We start from the raw sequence: 19,219 nt of genomic DNA on the forward strand, positions 1-19,219 counted from the left end.
GACCTCAGTAGTCCGTAGACATCGTGAGAGAGCAGATTGGGGCGCTCCGCGGAACTCACGGACTCCCAACGTGGTCAGGTGATTGGGTGTCAGTTGTGTCATACGTCTGCACGCGAGATTTCCACATTATTAAACATCCGTAGGTCCACTGTCTCCGATGTGATAGCGAAGTGGAAATGGGAAGGGACACGTACAGCACAAAAGGGTACAGGCCGAACTCGTCTGTTGACTGACAGAGACCGCTGACAGTTGAAGAAGGTCGTAATAGGCAGACATCTATCCAGACCACCACACAGGGATTCCAAAATGCATCAGGATCCACTGCATGTATTATGACAGTAAGGCGGCAGGTGAGGGAACTAGGATTTCATGGTCGAACGGCTGCTCATAAGCCACACGTCACGCCGGTAAATGCCAAACGACGCCTCGCTTGATGAAAGGAGCGTAAACATTGGACGATTGAACAGTGCAAAAACGTTGTGTGGAGTGAGGAATCACGGTACACAATGTCGCGATTCAGTGGCAGGGTGTGGGGTGTGGCGAACGTCCGGTGAACGGCATCTGCCAGTGTGTGCAGTGCCAACAGTAAAATTTGGATGTGGTGGTGTTATGGTGTGGTCTTGTTTTTCATGTAGGGGTCTTGCACCCCATGTTGTTTTTCGTGGCACTATCACAGCACAGGCTACACTGTCGTTTTAACCACCTTCTTGCTTGTTGAAGAGCAATTTCGGGATGACGACTGTATCTTTCAACGCGGTAGAGCACCTGTTCATAATGCACGGACTGTGACGGAGTGGTCACATGACAACAACGTCCCTGTAATGGGCTGGCCTATACAGAGTTCTGACCTGAATCCTATAGACCGCCTTTGGGATGATGTTTTGGAACGCCGACTTCGTACCAGGCCTCACCGACCGACATCGATACCTCTCCTCACTGCAACGAGGCCAGCCATTCCCCAAGAAACCTTCCAGCAGATGATTGAACATATGCCTGCGAGAGTGGAAGCTGTCATCAAGATTGAGGGTGGGCCAGCACCATACTGAATTCCATCATTACCGACGCAGAACGCTACGAACTTGTAAGTCTTTTTCAGCCAGGTGTCCGGATACTTTTGATCACATAGTGTAGTGCAACACAACGTATGGGGTAACCCACATAATTGTGGCGCTAAGACCTCCAATAACGGGAAAGCCAGCGTGACTAGCAAACTCCAAAAAAATACCAAATATATACATAGCTCCAGTGTTAAACATTAGGTGCTAAGCTGGGAAACAATATATTACGTGCAACCAATCGAAACAAAACATGACTAATTGTGAAAAGACTGTGAGATACCACTCAAAAAAATGTTCAAATATGTGTGAAATCTTATGGGACTTAACTGCTAAGGTCATCGGTCCCTAAACTTACACACTACTTAACCTAAATTATCCTAAGGACAAACACACACACCCATGCCCGAGGGAGGACTCGAACCTCCGCCGGGATCAGCCGCACAGACCATGACTGCAGCGCCTCAGACCGCTCGGATAATCCCGCGCGGCGAGACACCACACAGCAGATGTGACAAGGAACTTACAAGTTCAGGGGACGAGATGTAATAGAACTTACGAGCAGGTGACCAGATACGGCAACCTGTTGGAATGGAGACTGCTGTAGACATTTAAAATAGTTGCTGAGCATACCTTTATGTATACAATCTGGCGTCCACCTCTGTACCAGCCCTTTTAATGATAAATCACTTTATGAAGAACCTCTCTTAGTTTCCATTGTTGTTTCTGGCGCCTGAAGATGGGATTTACACTGACGGAAAAAATCGAAACATCAAAAAATAGGTAATGTAAAGTAATGGAATATCTGGAACACATTTTATAGGTAGCATATTTAAGTGATTAGCTTTGTAAGGTCACTTGTTAATGTAAGCCCAAAATAATCCATTACAAATGTGAAATGGTCGTACATGAATAACCAGTGTAACCACCAGAATGCTGAATACAAGCTAGGAAATATGCATGCATTGTGTTGTAGAGGTTGCGGTTGTCAACTTTTTGTACGGAATTCCATGGCCGTTGCACTTGGTCGGGAAATATGGCGAGAGTTAATGCTATTTGTGTATGGCGCTGGAGCTGTCTCATATGTGTTCCATCCAAGACACATTTGGCAACGAACAGGCCAAGGAAAATTGCCGACACTCTGTAGAGAATATTAGGTTACAGCAGCGCTACATGAGCAAGCATTCAGAGCCCATCGGATGCTGTTCGAGAATGGCACCACAACAGGTTGAACCTTCAGAGTGAAATACAAATTTGCAGTCAGGGTGCCCGCTGTCATAAGAAATCGCACCCCAGATCATTATTCCAGGTGTGGGTCCGGTGTGTCTAGCACGCAGGCAGTTTGTTTGCAGGTCCAAAACAGTCCGCCCTCTAACCAAAAACACAGTGCAGTCATTGGCTCCTAGTCAGAATCAGCTTTCATCAGAGAGCAAAAAAAAAAAAAATCTCCACCCTGTCCTCCACTGATATGTCGCTCGACGCCACTGAAGGCGGAATGACGGTGGTGTGGAGTCAGGGGATTGCACGCTACAGGGCGACTGGCTGTCCTTAAAATAACCGGTTTGTACCGACAGAATACTGTCAACTTCTTCTCCAGTTGCTGCTGTAGATGCGTGGTACGATGCGCCAGAGCCGTTTGTGTAACACGATTGTCTTCCCTCTCGTTAACGCTACGTGGCCGCCCGTAGCCCGGGCTTCTAGCGACCGTGCTTTCTCGTGACCACCACTGCCAGTAGTCATGTACGGTGGCTACATTCCTGCAGTATCGGAGAACAAATATCCGGCTCCTCGAAGCCCTATTACACTATCTGTTCAAACTCGGTGAGGTGTCTTTGTTGCCTTAAAAGCATTCTTGACTAACATCAATCTACCACGTCCAATCTCTAACCTTCATTTCCGTTACCACACGTATTGAAAATACAGTAAAAACTCGATTAACCGTCACTCTTTAAACCGTCAGTTTCTGTTAACCGTCACTCCTGTAACAGCATAATAATACTGTTATAACAGAATGCTCTAAGGTGCAGTGACGCGTTCGCTTTGTTTATTTACTCTGTTTTAGTGGGAAGTGAATGTACCCGCCCGCCGTAGAATGGTACATAAAATATGACCTTCAGTCGACGTGCTAACACATCTCCCCCTTTTCTTGTCTTTGTCTCACTTGTGAGTCAACAATCACCACTGGATCGGCTTCCAGTTGTGGCGAGAAGACTGTAATTGTCGCAGTGTATCTAGCGGGCTGTGCCGTGTTACGTGTCTTCCACTTGAATAAGCTTTATTGACTAATGTTTTACACTACCGTATTTAGTGCAGGTGTGTGTGATGCAGTGACTTGATACAATGTCTGAAAAACGTAAACGTGTTGTTTTAGGACTTAATCAAAAACTTGAAATTATAAAACGCTTAAGAATGCGCGAAACTGCGACAAGTGTAGCGCTTATTTATGGTATTGGAAGAATAACAGTTAACGATAGAAAACGTGATACTGATAAAATAGAACAACATGTTTCAAAATGCAGAGCATGGATGGAGATGTGTGAACAAGAAAGTCAATGAAACCTGAAATATATGACGAATTGGACACTGCATTGTACCGATGGTTTATACAAGCAAGAAGTCAGGGGACTCCACTTTCAGGGCCTATAATAATTGCCAAGGCTGTTGAAATGAACAACAGACTTGATGGTGACTCGTCTTTTAAAGCAAGTATCGGATGGCTCGTTTAAATTTCGTCATGGCATTCGCCAACTTGGTATAAGTGGAGAAAAACTCAGCGCGGATAACTCTGTAATTGCTGAGTTCCGGGAACAATTTAAAGAAAAAATGGCTGAATTGAGGGAGCAAATTTACAATTGTGATGAAACTGGGCTTCATTGGAAGGCTTTACCACAAAGACATTAGCATCACTCTCTGAAAAAGCTGCTCCAGGTTTCTAAGTACAAAAAGATCGCATCACTTCTATGGTTTGCGCAAATGCGACCGGCAATCATAGGCTACCCCTACTTGTGATTAGGAAATCAAGAAAACCTCGTGCATTCAAGAATTTGAATTTGAATGCTCTCCCTGCACAACACTACGCCCAGAAGAGTGCTTGGATGGATCAATAAATTTTTTCTGACTGGTTTCACAAACATTTTGTACCTCAAGTTAGAGCACAAATGGTTCAAATGGCTCTGAGCACTATGGGACTCAACTGCTGTGGTCATAAGTCCCCTAGAACTTAGAACTACTTAAACCTAACTAACCTAAGGACAGCACACAACACCCAGCCATCACGAGGCAGAGAAAATCCCTGACCCCGCCGGGAATCGAGCCCGGGAACCCGTGCGTGGGAAGCGAGAACGCTACCGCACGACCACGAGATGCGGGCAGTTAGAGCACATTTGGCTGAAAAAAAGTTGCCACAGAATGCGCTATTGCTATTAGACAATGCCCCAACGCACTCTACTTGTGAAATGAAAAGTGATGACGGCAACATAACATGTCTCTTCCTTCCAGCAAACACAACTTCACTTATACAGCCCATGGATCAGGGAATCATCGAAAACATGAAACGTCGTTATAGAATTTATCGAAAGTTTGCTCTCATCTGATGAATCAACATCTGTAAAACAGTTTTTGAGGTATTACAGTATTAAAGATGCCATTTTCAATGTTGCCAGTGCATGGAGTGATTTGTCAATCTCAAGAACGACTGGAATAAACTTTGGCCTCAACCTAGAGGTGAAGAATCGGAGGAACTTGAGTGTGTGACAGTTGACGAGATGGTCAATTTGTGCAATAATTTACAAATCAGCACAAATTTGACGTCAGAAGAAGTATCAGAGTGGTTAGAGTGTGACAAAGTGGACGGGGATTTTCAAATTTTGAGTGATGACGAAATTGTTGCCAGCGTAAGTGCCACCAAAGAAGAAGAAGAAGAAGAAGGGGCTGATGAAGACGAGTGTTCAAACCATGAAGAAAAAGAAACTATTAGCCATTTAGAGGCCGAAACAATGCTGTCCAAGTGTACAGAATGGTTTGGAAGTCAAGAAGAGGCTAATGCAACGCAGGCACTACTGCTCCAAAAAATACGAAATATTGCCGCGGTGAAAGCTCGAACATCAAAAAGGCAGAAGAAATTGACTGAATCTCTAGCCCAGCCGCTCTGTCAGACCCCTGTGTGCATGTCGCTACCGCTCTTATCACAATGTCAGCGTCTGGAAAGCATCCACTCGACTCCCTCACACCTGTCGGTATAACCCTTTTAAGTTCAGCAGAGCCAACGTGTCACCGGACCACCCGGGTGACGAAAGACACTGCGTGGGAAGTCCGCATGTGAAGGAATAGCGACTTTTGACCGCATGCGATTATAGAGGAAAATCGAATTACTCAGAGTAAGATACAAATATGAGAGGGGGCTCATGCCACCTCTCAACGTTACCAGATGAAGGCTTTGTTTATCCACTGCCTCTTAGTGACATGTCGACATGTGTTACTGCGGTGAAAGTGTTAGTTACATGTCTCTGATCAACTGCAGTCTTGCAAGGAGGGGTGCTTAGCGGTGGGAGTGACTTTTTGAAACAATCTATGCGGCATTATGGGTTTATGTCCCAGATATCCCACGTTGCAGCCATTCACCCTAGTGGGTGTCTTTTAAATCTTTATCGAAATGAATTTGATCATTATTTAAATTCATTTAATGAGTTTAAAAGTAATTATTTTAATTTCTATTCCTTTGTCACATTATTCTAACCACGGCATTAATCTTTTCAAATGCTCTCATTTCTTCTTCTGATCATTATTTTTCCAGTTGGAATCACTGCACACGTGAATTTAGTTATATAATTATTTATATTTACCTATTGTAACATTCAAACATTAAAATAAGGGCCGAAGTGGCCGTTAGGAACACAAACGACGAAATAATCTACTAAAATGTGTAATCATGTCAAAAAAGTAGTTTTAATTGCAAAATGTAAACGTGACCAAACATTTTAAATCATAATCAGTGGCCACTGTAACCATATGGTTTTTTTTTTCAATTTTGTTTGCTAGAATCATGAACAGTTCTCATGCTTCAACTTACTATTGCAAAAAGTACTAAATTATCATTGAATTTACAATGAAATGAACACCCATAGCTGCTTACAGGCGTTGACATACGTCAACGGGGACAGATAAAAATGTGTGCTCCGACCGGGACTCGGACCCGGGATCTCCTGTTTACATGGCAGACGCTCTACGCATCTTTTTTTTTTTATCTCATTGTGCTCTATATTGGTCGATGAATTTGTTCGTGGCGGACATCCGATGAAGGCCGTACAGGTTCTTTGTTGATCCGTTCACTCAGTTTTTTATTACAGACGGTAGCTAACCCTCTGACCAAGCATGCTGAGCTACTGTGCTGGCATGCATCTGATCCACCGAGGACACAGAGGATAGTGCGACTACAAGGATTTATCTCTGGCACGCCTCCCGCGAAACCCACATTCTCAACGTATTGCCCCGCACTACATTCTTAGTGCCGCCGCCCATTATACTCATTGCTCGCGGCGCGTTGCCGATTCCCATAAGAGTTCAGGCACTGTTTGTGAATTCGCACAGAAGAAGATGGTAAAGTGGCCGGTGGGCCTTAACTATATATATATATATATATATATATATATATATATATATATATATATACTCCTTGAAATGGAAAAAAGAACACATTGACACCGGTGTGTCAGACCCACCATACTTGCTCCGGACACTGCGAGAGGGCTGTACAAGCAATGATCACACGCACGGCGCAGCGGACACACCAGGAACCGCGGTGTTGGCCGTCGAATGGCGCTAGCTGCGCAGCATTTGTGCACCGCCGCCGTCAGTGTCCGCCAGTTTGCCGTGGCATACGAAGCTCCATCGCAGTCTTTAACACTGGTAGCATGCCGCGACAGCGTGGACGTGAACCGTATGTGCAGTTGACGGACTTTGAGCGAGGGCGTATAGTGGGCATTGCGGGAGGCCGGTTGGACGTACCACCAAATTGCTCAACACGTGGGGCGTGAGGTCTCCACAGTACATCGATGTTGTCGCCAGTGGTCGGCGGAAGGTGCACGTGCCCGTCGACGTGGGACCGGACCGCAGCGACGCACGGATGCACGCCAAGACCGTAGGATCCTACGCAGTGCCGTAGGGGACCGCACCGCCACTTCCCAGCAAATTAGGGACACTGTTGCTCCTGGGGTATCGGCGAGGACCATTCGCAACCGTCTCCATGAAGCTGGGCTACGGTCCCGCACACCGTTAGGCCGTCTTCCGCTCACGCCCCAACATCGTGCAGCCCGCCTCCAGTGGTGTCGCGACAGGCGTGAATGGAGGGACGAATGGAGACGTGTCGTCTTCAGCGATGAGAGTCGCTTCTGCCTTGGTGCCAATGATGGTCGTATGCGTGTTTGGCGCCGTGCAGGTGAGCGCCACAATCAGGACTGCATACGACCGAGGCACACAGGGCCAACACCCGGCATCATGGTGTGGGGAGCGATCTCCTACACTGGCCGTACACCACTGGTGATCGTCGAGGGGACACTGAATAGTGCACGGTACATCCCAACCGTCATCGAACCCATCGTTCTACCATTCCTAGACCGGCAAGGGAACTTGCTGTTCCAACAGGACAATGCACGTCCGCATGTATCCCGTGCCACCCAACGTGCTCTAGAAGGTGTAAGTCAACTACCCTGGCCAGCAAGATCTCCGGATCTGTTCCCCATTCAGCATGTTAGGGACTGGATGAAGCGTCGTCTCACGCGGTCTGCACGTCCAGCACGAACGCTGGTCCAACTGAGGCGCCAGGTGGAAATGGCATGGCAAGCCGTTCCACAGGACTACATCCAGCATCTCTACGATCGTCTCCATGGGAGAATAGCAGCCTGCATTGCTGCGAAAGGTGGATATACACTGTACTAGTGCCGACATTGTGCATGCTCTGTTGCCTGTGTCTATATGCCTGTGGTTCTGTCAGTGTGATCATGTGTTGTATCTGACCCCAGGAATGTGTCAATAAAGTTTCCCCTTCCTGGGACAATGAATTCACGGTGTTCTTATTTCAATTTCCAGGAGTGTATATACTAAGATGGTATCTGTTCTTTCGGACATGTCCGAAAGAAGATACCATCTTAGTATATATAAAATTGTCATTACTAACGTCTTTTATGTATGGATCACAGACGCTGGTCCAGGTCACTTCGTAGGTGCCAACCTGGAGGTACCCCTCCTCGACAGTACCACCCATACTCCGGTGAACGATACCCAAATTTAGCAACCACCTCATACTCCCGCGTTATATCTCCTAGATGCGCCCTGTTCAGACCTGCGGACAACATCGCGGCCCCATATCCCATGAAGTTCTCAATCATAGCTAAGAAAACGGAGGTGGGAGTAGAACTTTTGTGAGGGCCAGAGTGTCTGTGTTGGAGAGGGGAGGCTCCGCCAAGATAAAAAAAAGTAAACAAAAATTCTACATCTACATGATTACTCTGCAACTCACATTTAAGTGCTTGGCAGAGGGTTCATAGAACCACACTCATACTATCTCTCTACCATTCAACTCCCGAACAGCGCGCGGGAAAAACGAACACCTAAACCTTTCTGCTTGAGCTCTGATTTCTCTTATTTTTTTTTTGATGATCATTCCTACCTATGTAGAATGGGCTCAACAAAATATTTTCGCATTCGGAAGAGAAAGTTGGTTACTGAAATTTCGTAAATAGATCTCGCTGCGACGAAAAACGTCTTTGCTTTAATGACTTCGATCCCAACTCGCGTATCATTTCTCCCTCACTCTCTCCCCTATTACGTGATAATACAAAACGAGCTGCTCTTTTTTGCACCCTTTCGATGTCCTCCGTCAATCTCACCTGGTAAGGATCCCACACCGTGCAGCAATATTCTAACAAAGGACGAACGAGTGTAGTGTAAGCTGTCTCTTTAGTGGACTTGTTGCTTCTTCTAAGTGTCCTGCCAATGAAACGCAACCGTTGGCTCGCCTTCCCCACAATATTATCTATGTGGTCTTTCCAACTGAAGTTTTTCTTAATTTTAACACCCAGGTACTTAGTTGAATTTACAGCCTTGAGAATTGTACTATTTATCGAGTAATCGAATTCCAACAGATTTCTTTGGGAACTCATGTGGATCACCTCACACTTTTCGTTATTTAGCGTCAACTGCCACCTGCCACACCATACAGCAATCTTTTCTAAATCGCTTTGCAACTGATACTGGTCTTCGGATGACCTTACTAGACAGTAAATTACAGCATCATCTGCGAACAACCTAAGAGAACTGCTCAGATTGTCACCCAGGTCATTTACATAGATCAGCAACAGCAGAGGTCCCAGGACGCTTCCCTGGGGAACACCTGATATCACTTCAGTTTTACTCGATGATTTGCCGTCTACTGCTACGAACTGCGACCTTCCTGACAGGAAATCACGAATCCAGTCGCACAACTGAGACGATACCCCGTAGGCCCGCAGCTTGATTAGAAGTCGCTTGTGAGGAACGGTGTCAAAAGCTTTCCGGAAATCTAGAAATACGGAATCAACTTGAGATCCCCTGTCGGCAGCGGCCATTACTTCGTGCGATTGAAGAGGTAGCTGCGTTGCACAAGAACGATGTTTTCTGAAACCATGCTGATTACGTATCAATAGATCGTGATTCGTTATGTTTGAACACAGTATATGTTCCAAAACCCTACTGCAAACCGACGTCAATGATATAGGCCTGCCCGCATAGTTATAGCGCCGAAATGGCTGTCTGCAAAGGAACAGCAGCACGTTCAGGGTGGGCGAGTGGACCTGCGGAGACGAGAAGGCCTCTGAACAGCGGCGTTCGGCGCGCAGCCAAGCGCCCGAACGGCTTCCAGAAAGCTGGCGGCGTTTCGACACTCCCGCGCTGGTTCGTCTTCTGGTGCGCGCCGTAGCCAGCGGCAGAGCCAGCGGCGGGGCTTTAATACCGCGGCAAGGAGCAGCGCGGCGGAGGAGACGTTTCATATCCGGTGTTATTGCAGGGAAACTCGGCAGGCAGTTTCTGGGCGCCTATAAATCTGCGACTGTCGCCGCCCTTGCCAGCCGCGGAGGAGCGGAGGCGGTATAACACTCGCGGCGCTGCCTCCGCAGATAACCAACTGCAGGCACCGGCAGAGATTTAAGGGGCCGCCACCGGGCAGCGTCTCAATCCCGGCCTCGCAAATACACACAGTACTTCTGTGCAGCGCGAGTCTGCGAGACGGAGGGCGTATCTGGCCACTGACCGCGCACTCTACATCTAGAGGATGTCACGAAGCTACTACTGGGTACAACAGCAGTGCGACTTATATTCATGGTCTGCAGTGTCCAAAATCAGTCTATGATTGTAATTCCAGAAAATAAGAAAATACACACTGGCCATTAAAATTGCTACACCACGAAGATGACGTACTACAGACGCGAAATTTAACCTACAGGAAGAAGATGCTGTGATATGCAATTTATTAGCCTTTCTGAGCATTCACAAAAGGCGCTGACATGAGGAAAGTTTCCAACCGGTTTCTCATACACAAACAGCAGTTCACCGGCGTTGCCTGTCGAGACGTTGTTCTCATGCCTCGTGTAAGGAGGAGAAATCCGTGCCATCACGTTCCCGACTTTGATAAAGGTCGGATTGTAGCCTATCACGATTGCGGTTTATCGTATCGCGACATTGCTGCTCGCGTTTGTCGAGATCCAATTACTGTTAGCAGAATATGGAATCGGTGGGTTCAGGAGGGTAATACGGAACGCCGTGCAGGATCCCAACGGCCTCGTATGACTATCCGCATGGCTTTAACGGATCGTGCAGCCACGTCTCGATCCCTGAGTCAACAGACGGGGACGTTTGCAAGAAAACAACCATCTGCACGAATAGTTCGACGACGTTTGCTGCAGCATGGACTATCAGCTCGGAGACCATGGCTGCGGCTACCCTTGACGCTGCATCACAAACAGGAGCGCCTGCGATGGTGTACTCCATGACGAAACTGGGTGCACGAATGGCAAAACGTCATTTTTTTCGGATGAATCCAGGTACTGTTTACAGCATCATGATGGCCGCATCCGTGTTTGGCGACATCGCGGTGAACGCACATTGGAAGCGTGTATTCGTCATCGCCATACAGGCGTATCGGCCGGCGTGATGGAATGGGGTGCCATTGGTTACGCGTCTCAGTCACCTCTTGTTCGCACTGACGGCACTTTGAACAGTGGATGTTACATTTCAGATGTGTTACGACCCGTAGCTCTACCCATCATTCGATCCCTGCGAAACCCTACATTTCAGCAGAATAATGCAGGACCGCATGTTGCAGGTCCTGTACGGGCCTTTCTGGATACAGGAAATGTTCGACTGCTGCCCTGGCGAGCACATTCTCCAGATCTCTCACCAATTGAAAACGTCTGGTCAATAGTGGCCGAGCAACTGGCTCCTCACAATACGCCAGTCACTACTCTTGATGAACTGTGGTATCGTGTTGAAGCAATACCTGTACACGGCATCCAAGCTCTGTTTGACTCAATGCCCGTTATTACGGCCAGAGGTGGTTGTTCTGGGTACTGATTTCTGAGGATCTATCCACGCAAATGGCGTGAAAATGTAATCACATGTTCTAGGCGCGCAGTCCGGAACCGTGCGACTGCTACAGTTGCAGGTTCGAATCCTGCCTCGGGCATGGATGTGTGTGATGTCCTTAGGTTAGTTAGGTTTAAGTAGTTCTAAGTTCTAGGGGACTTATGACCACAGCAGTTGAGTCCCATAGTGCTCAGAGCCATTTGAACCATTTTGTAATCACATGTCAGTTCTAGTATAATATATTTGTCCAATGAATACCCATTTATCATCTGCATTTACTCTTGGTGTAGCAATTTTAATGGCCAGTAGTGTTAATAATAAAAACGCTCAGCCAGCTTACAGTGGACGTCAATCTGCCAATTTCAGTTAAAAATGAGTTATTTCTTCTGAGACATCGTGGATTATTTCCCTTTCAGCCCCTACAGTTTCATTAAGTTACTGTAATCGGCGGCGTTATACGCAGTCTACAAAGTGACGTCTGTTACGAAGGTGCTTTCCAAGCAGAAAGCTGTCACTGAGCATCTTCCTGGGGAAAACCAGAGCATGGGAGGTATTCACAGGCGCTTGAAGAGTGACTGCGGAGATCCAGCAGTGACCAAAAGAACGGTGAGTCGTTGGGCGAGGAGCCTGACATCAGAGCAAGTAGGTCGCGCGGTCCTGTCCAATCTCCTGCGAGCTTGCCGGCTGCGCTAAGCCGAGATTCCTGAATTGTTATCCGTCGCTACAAAAATACAAACGAGTTTCTCCTTCTCCATGAGAAGGAAAGGCCTCGCACCGGTCTCGCATCCGAGAGGAGCTCACAAAACTTCATTGCACTGCTCTTCCTCATCTGCTTGCATCACGGGTCTCGCACTTTCTGTTTTACATCTTTTGGGCCCAATGAAGGACGGAATCCACGGGTAGAAGTACGTGGAAGATTGGGAGGCTTCTGGTGTGGCAAGACGTTGCCTCTGATGTCGACCAGTGGAGTGGTAGCTTGTAGTCATACAACCCCTCACGCTGAGGTGGCGGAGGGCCGTCGTATTGAACGGAGATTATGTTGAAAAACAGGTTCTTGTAATCCAAAGAGTGAGGAATAATGTGATGTATTGGAATACTGAATAAAATAAACATGCTTTAAGGAAAAAAGGAGCGCTGCATTACTTACTGAATGCCCCTCGTAACATAAGCTATTCCGGTCAGATGAGTACAGCGTATCTATTTCTTGGTTCTGTGACTTATTCACCCACTAATTGTTTGAAACAATATCTTCAACTACTCTTGCATATGTTCTCGCCTGCCGGATGGACCGTGCGGTTCTAGGCGCTACAGTCTGGAACCGAGCGACCGCTACGGTCGCACGTTCGAATCCTGCCTCGGGCATGGATGTGTGTGATGTCCTTAGGTTAGTTAGGTTTAATTAGTTCTGCGTTCTAGGCGACTGATGACCTCAGAAGTTAAGTCGCATAGTGCTCAGAGCCATCTGAACCATACGTCCTCGGGATTGAGGAATCACCCTTATCGCACGAACGGCCTTGTCGAACAGAGTGGAAGGGCAGAAAAGGGTTGCTGCTAACAGTTGTAGTAAGATGTGGAAGAAGGCAACAGAATCCGCATCTACATCAGCATCTAGAACCAAATCTGCATCTTTACTTACATTCCACGAACCACCTATTGGGTTGTGGCGGAGGGTACTTTTTGTACATGTTACTTGTACCATTTCCATTTACAATCGCATACGGTTCGTGGGAATAACGGTTGTTGGTAAGTCGGTGTGTGGGCTCCAATCACCCTAATTTTACATTCATTGTCCTTTCGCGTGGCATATAGGGTGATTCAGCTGGCCCTACTGATGGGCTTTAAGCAACCCTCAACGCCTTCAAATATTGTGTGCAATATTTTCATATTCTCTCGCGCGCTATGTATAAGCTATTAGTCAAGAAAAGATGCAAAAGTGACCTTCTAAGGCGTTTTTCTTGAATAACTCGAAAACCGTGGCCGCCAGCGATAACTTACCCAAGTATATAATTTAAGTGCAGTGAAGTCCCTAAAAATAAGTGCTGTTAATTTTATTTCTGTAGGCCTAATACTTTCCACGTAGTGAGCGAAAAGCTATGAAAATCTGCCTGTTTTTTTCTGAAGGTATAGCAGGTTGCACATAGCCCATCAATAGAGGCAGATGAATCCCCCTGCATGTAAGAGGAAGCAATATCCTGGTTGACTAATCAAGGAAGGTACGCTGTAGGAACTTTAGCAACACAATATACCGCGATGCATATCACCTATTGTAGCATCTGCTACTGGCGTTCACTCTGCGTCTCCGTGAGGCTTTCATGCTTACAAAATGAATCCGTGACAAGACCTGGTGCTCTTCTTTGGACCTTCACTGCTTCATCTATCAGTCCTCTCTGGTATGGATCCCAGAAAATGAAGCAAAATTCCGATACTTCCTTTGTTGACGGACTACATTCTCTCTAGATTCTTCGAATGAATCTCACTCCGGCATCTGCCTCAGCTATGCTTAATTATATATGGTCATCCCACTTCAAACAGCTCCGAACGCATATCCCTACGTATCTTATGGAAGTCACTGCTACCAGTGATTGTTCTGTAATCGTGTCATCATGTAGTTTGGGTTTTTCTGTCAGTATACAGGTAATACGCTGCGTTTGTTTACTACGGGTCAATAGGTAATCCCTGCACCAAGCGTCGATTTTCCGCAGGTCCTCGTACAATTCGCTACAATTTTCTAGCGTAGTGATTTCTCTGTATACAACAGCGCCATCACCGAAGTGGAATTGATTTAATAACACCACAGGAGATACATCCTGTAACCAATAGAACGACAAACCAGTTCAAGTTTCAAATATTTTATTTTTCATTCGATGACTCGTTTCAGGCCGAGATCAATTTTCAAATCAACATAACAAAGTCGAAAACGGCATTTCCGAAGACGTCCAAAAATGTATATTATACATTTTTTGACATATTTGGAAATGACGTTTTTCGACTTTATGTTGATTTGAAAATGGGTCTTGGGCCGAAACTAGCCATCGAATGATAAATAAAATATTTGCGACTAGGACTGGGTTTTCATTCCATTGATTAACGGAAGTTGTTGACCCAAGCTACTGCGGCATTCTGGAAGTTCGTCTATATCCTATAATTGAAAAAAGCATCATGGTGATTTCTACATCGGAAAACAGATTCCTGATTCGAATTTCTGCGAAGGATTTGCCAGAGAAGAAGTGAACAGGAGAATAAAAACTGAAAAAAACAGCAATCTGTAACACTCTGCGAATATGGGCATGGAACAGGTATCTGAATGTGGTCAGAGGTAAATAGCAAATCACAGTATAATTAAATAGGAGTCAGTGAAGTGAAAAAGGAAGCAGGTTACGATTTCAGGTCAGATAAACGCAGGGTATTACCAGCAGCAGATAACTTCATAACAGGAGTAGAATTCGTTATGAAGGGGAAGCTAGGGCAAAGTGTGATTTACCATGAATAAGTTTAGTTATAGGGTTATTGTCATTAGGGTCGACAACACACTAACAACATCAACTACACTTCTTGTGTACGTGCCGGCGTCAAAAGCAGAAGGAGACAATATAATTACTGAATGAGTATGTAAGAAAAATGAAAATCTGATAACCATGGGGCAGTGGAACATTATAATAGAAGAAGGAATAGAAGAGAGAGGTGTGGGAAGATACGGGCTCAGTAGGAGAATGAGAGAGGAGAAAATCTCTCTTAGTTCTACACTACATTTTATAGTAGCAAACACATTAGGGAGGTATACTTGGAGCACACCAGGAGACATAGGAAGATATTGGCTAGGTTATGTCTTGCTATAACAAAGATTCCGAACCCAGATCACGGTTGCTAAGCTGAGGAAATGAAGTTCTAAACGACGAGTGTTGGTCTCTAAAACTTCGATGGCGTTCGACGGAGTTTTGTAAGATGGGTTGATATCCACAAACTGTTTCTCAGTGCCTCTCTCTGCAACCACTTAAAGTTTTCGAATATACCTTTTTTACATCCAGCATGCAATAAACTGCAACGACATTAGCCTTCATTTCTGACTACTTATTTTAAGTCTCTGCTGTGGGTGATGCACATTACTAACGAAAAGATGTTCCTAGGTAGCCAAAGACCATTAAACTTTATTAACACAGTACCTTAAGCAAGTGCAACGAAAAGCAGCATCTGAATGAATTCAGCTTCAAGGTCACCCTGATTTTATTTGAGACAAAATACAATTACATATATTTGAAGGCACAGGATGCGCTGATGTGCTAACGTAGTCACTGAGTTATGCACACTATCCTGTCCTAGTAGGGTGTCACTGACATAAAAATAGTCGGTGTTGATGACTCGACAGTGTGAACGAGACGAGAGGCTGTACGCTGTTACTGCTGTGTGCTGTGCATTTGGCGCTGAGCCAGCGAACAGTAACTGTCAACGCCCCCTCCCCTGTCCCTGACGAGCAGCTGTGCGGCGACTTACACCAGCATAGAGTCATGTGGATCACAGACGTGAGCTAGTGTCGACTGTAGGGACAATAGCAAACACTGTATCTGGCAAATGCAGTGCCACCAGATGCTGCAGTGGTTGCTATAGGCGTGATGTGCTGAGGTTTAGTTGCCGGTACCTTGGAAGGGCAGCAACCCACAGTGCAAAACCACGTGGCTATCGCCTGGGCTATAGACGCCAGCCTAATCAAAATGGCTCTGAGCACTATGGGTCTTAACTTCTAAGGTCATCAGTCCCCTAGAACTTAGAACTACTTAAACCTAACTAGCCTAAGGACATCACACACATCCATGCCCGAGGCAGGATTCGAACCTGCGACCGTAGCGGTCGCGCGGTTCCAGACTATAGCGCCTAGAACCGCTCGGCCACACTGGCCGGCCCAGCCTAATCCATAGCATCCCTCTCTCCTGTGTAGGAGCTGGTGGAATCGTCTCACTGAGTTTGGCGGCTGTGACGCAGATGAAAGCCACAGGTGCAGCATCCTCCCTTCCGCAAACGATAGTTGGTGGCACCATCAGGGAGAAGAAGTACCTCCTGGTAGGACTTGCAGCAAAACGTCAAAGACAAAGGCCATGGATCACATGTCAGTGGTGCCAGTTGGGTCTATCAGTAGATGGTGTTTCACTAGGCATGGCCTGCACCTCAATAGGTATGGGAAGGGGAGGCTGGCTAAGCTTGTAGGTGACTGTGTAGTGGGTGGTGGTGGTAGTGGTTTCACTCATGGAAAAATTCCTGTAGTAGTTGGTGTTAGAGCTGCATTTTTTTTAGACTGAAGTCAGCTGATAGGTATACCTGCTTAAAGGAAGTGCCTCTAACTAAGGGCTCACCTCGAGAGGATGTAATGTTTCCAAGTAGAGAAGGAATTAGCATATTTCATCAAAATATAAGAGGTACTAGAGATAAAGTTAGTGAACTGCTAATAGATGTTAACTCTGAAATAATTTGATAATTCAGAGGCTTCCTTTACCAGGCTACAGATTAGTTGGTTGTTTCTCAAGGAGTTCCTTGCGGGGTGGAGGAGTGGCTCTGCACGTAAAAAACAGTATTTCATTTGAGTACATAGACGTATCACGACACTGCACTGAACAGATATTTGAAAGTTGTGCAGCATTAGTTGAATTTAGTGAAACCAAACTTCTAATTGCTGTTGTATATAGGTCCCCTAACTCCGACTTCAGAGCATTTTTGCTTAAGCTAGAGAGGGTTCTTGATTCACTTTGTACGAAGTACCAGAAAGTAGTTATATGTGGTGACTTCAATATTAATTTTGTACATGATTGTGCAAGGAAAATGATATTGGTAGATCTCCTAAAGTCATATGATCTGATGCAAACTGTGTTTTTTCCACCTAGGTTGCAGGGGAATAGTAGCACAGTCATAGACAATATTTTTATTCATTCTTCATTACTAGATGGGCATTCTGTCAGTAAAAGGGTCAATGGCCTTTCAGATCATGATACACAAATTTTAACATTTTGTACTCAAACCAACATCGTATTTAATTACAAACTACGTAGGAAAGCTAATCCAACAGCAATAGAGAGTATTTCAAAACTTGTCAAGGAACAAGAGTGGCAAGATGTTTATAGTGCCAATAATATAGATGATAAATGCAATGCTTTCCATAACACATTTCTCATGCTCTTTGAGAGTTGCTTTCCATTAGAACATTCTAAACGGGGTACTAGCAGTAATGGACAACCCGGTTGGCTGACTAGTGGGATAAGGATGTCATGTAGAACAAAGTGGGAATTATACCAAAATGTTAGAAGTAGTCACAATCAAGCTACGGTGGCCCATTACAAACAGTATTGTAAGGTGGTTAAAAATGTTATTAGCAAGGCAAAAAGTATGTGGTATGCAAATAGAATAGCTAATTCACAGGATAAAATTAAAGCCATATGGTCAGTTGTGAAGGAAGTGTCTGGTCAGCAGCACAAGGTTGATGATATAAAGTCAGTTCGCAGTAATAATATTTCTGTTACTGATAAATCAGATATATGTACAGTATTTAACAATCATTTTCTGAGCATTGCTGGTGAATTAAAAAAATATTTAGTTTCTACAGGAAATCATATAAATTTCTTTCCGAGATTGACGACTGAAATACTCCTCTGTGATGCAGACAAGAGGGAGATTGAGTCAATAATTAAATCACTGAAGACTAAGGACTCTCATGTTTATGATGGAGTGTCTAGTAGAATATCAAAGTACTGTGCTGCACATGTTAGCCCTGTATTTAGGCATATTTGTAATTCTTCCTTTAGGAATGGGCAGTTTCCTAAGCGATTAAAGTACTCAGTAGTAAAGCCGCTTTATAAAAAGGGAGAAAGGGATAATGTAGATAATTTTAGACCTATTTCTGTGCCATCAGTGTTTGCAAAAGTTATCGAAAAGGCTGTGTATGTAAGGTTAATTGATCATTTTATATCACACGATTTGCTATCAAATGTACAGTTCGGCTTTAGAAGTCGTTTGACAACTCAAAGTGCTATATTCTCTTTTCTCTGTGAGGTACTGGATGGGCTAAACAAAAAGTCTCGAACGCTTGGCGTATTTTTTGATTTAACTAAGGCATTTGACTGTGTTGATCTCACAATATTACTCCAGAACTTGGATCATTACAGAATAAGGGGAGTAGCTCACAATTTGTTCACCTCTTACTTTAGCAACAGACAGCAAAAGGTCATTATTCACATTGTTGATAACAGCTGTGATGCGGGATCTGAGTGGGCTACTGTCAAGTGGGGGGTGCCCCAGGGATCAGTGTTGGGGCCACTCCTGTTCCTTATTTATATAAATGATATGCCATCTAGTATTATGGGTGACTCTAAAATATTTCTGCTTGCTGATGACACTAGCTTGGTAGTAAAGGATGTTGTGTGCAACACTGACTCGGTTTCAAGTAGTGCAGCACTTGACCTCAGTTCATGGCTTGTAGAAAATAAACTAACATTAAATCACAGTAAGACTCAGTTTTTACAGTTTCTAACACACAATTCGACAAAACCCGACGTTTTAATCTCACAGAACGGGCA

Source organism: Schistocerca nitens, chromosome 9, assembly GCF_023898315.1.
Source record: "Schistocerca nitens isolate TAMUIC-IGC-003100 chromosome 9, iqSchNite1.1, whole genome shotgun sequence".
NCBI lineage: Eukaryota > Metazoa > Arthropoda > Insecta > Orthoptera > Acrididae > Schistocerca > Schistocerca nitens.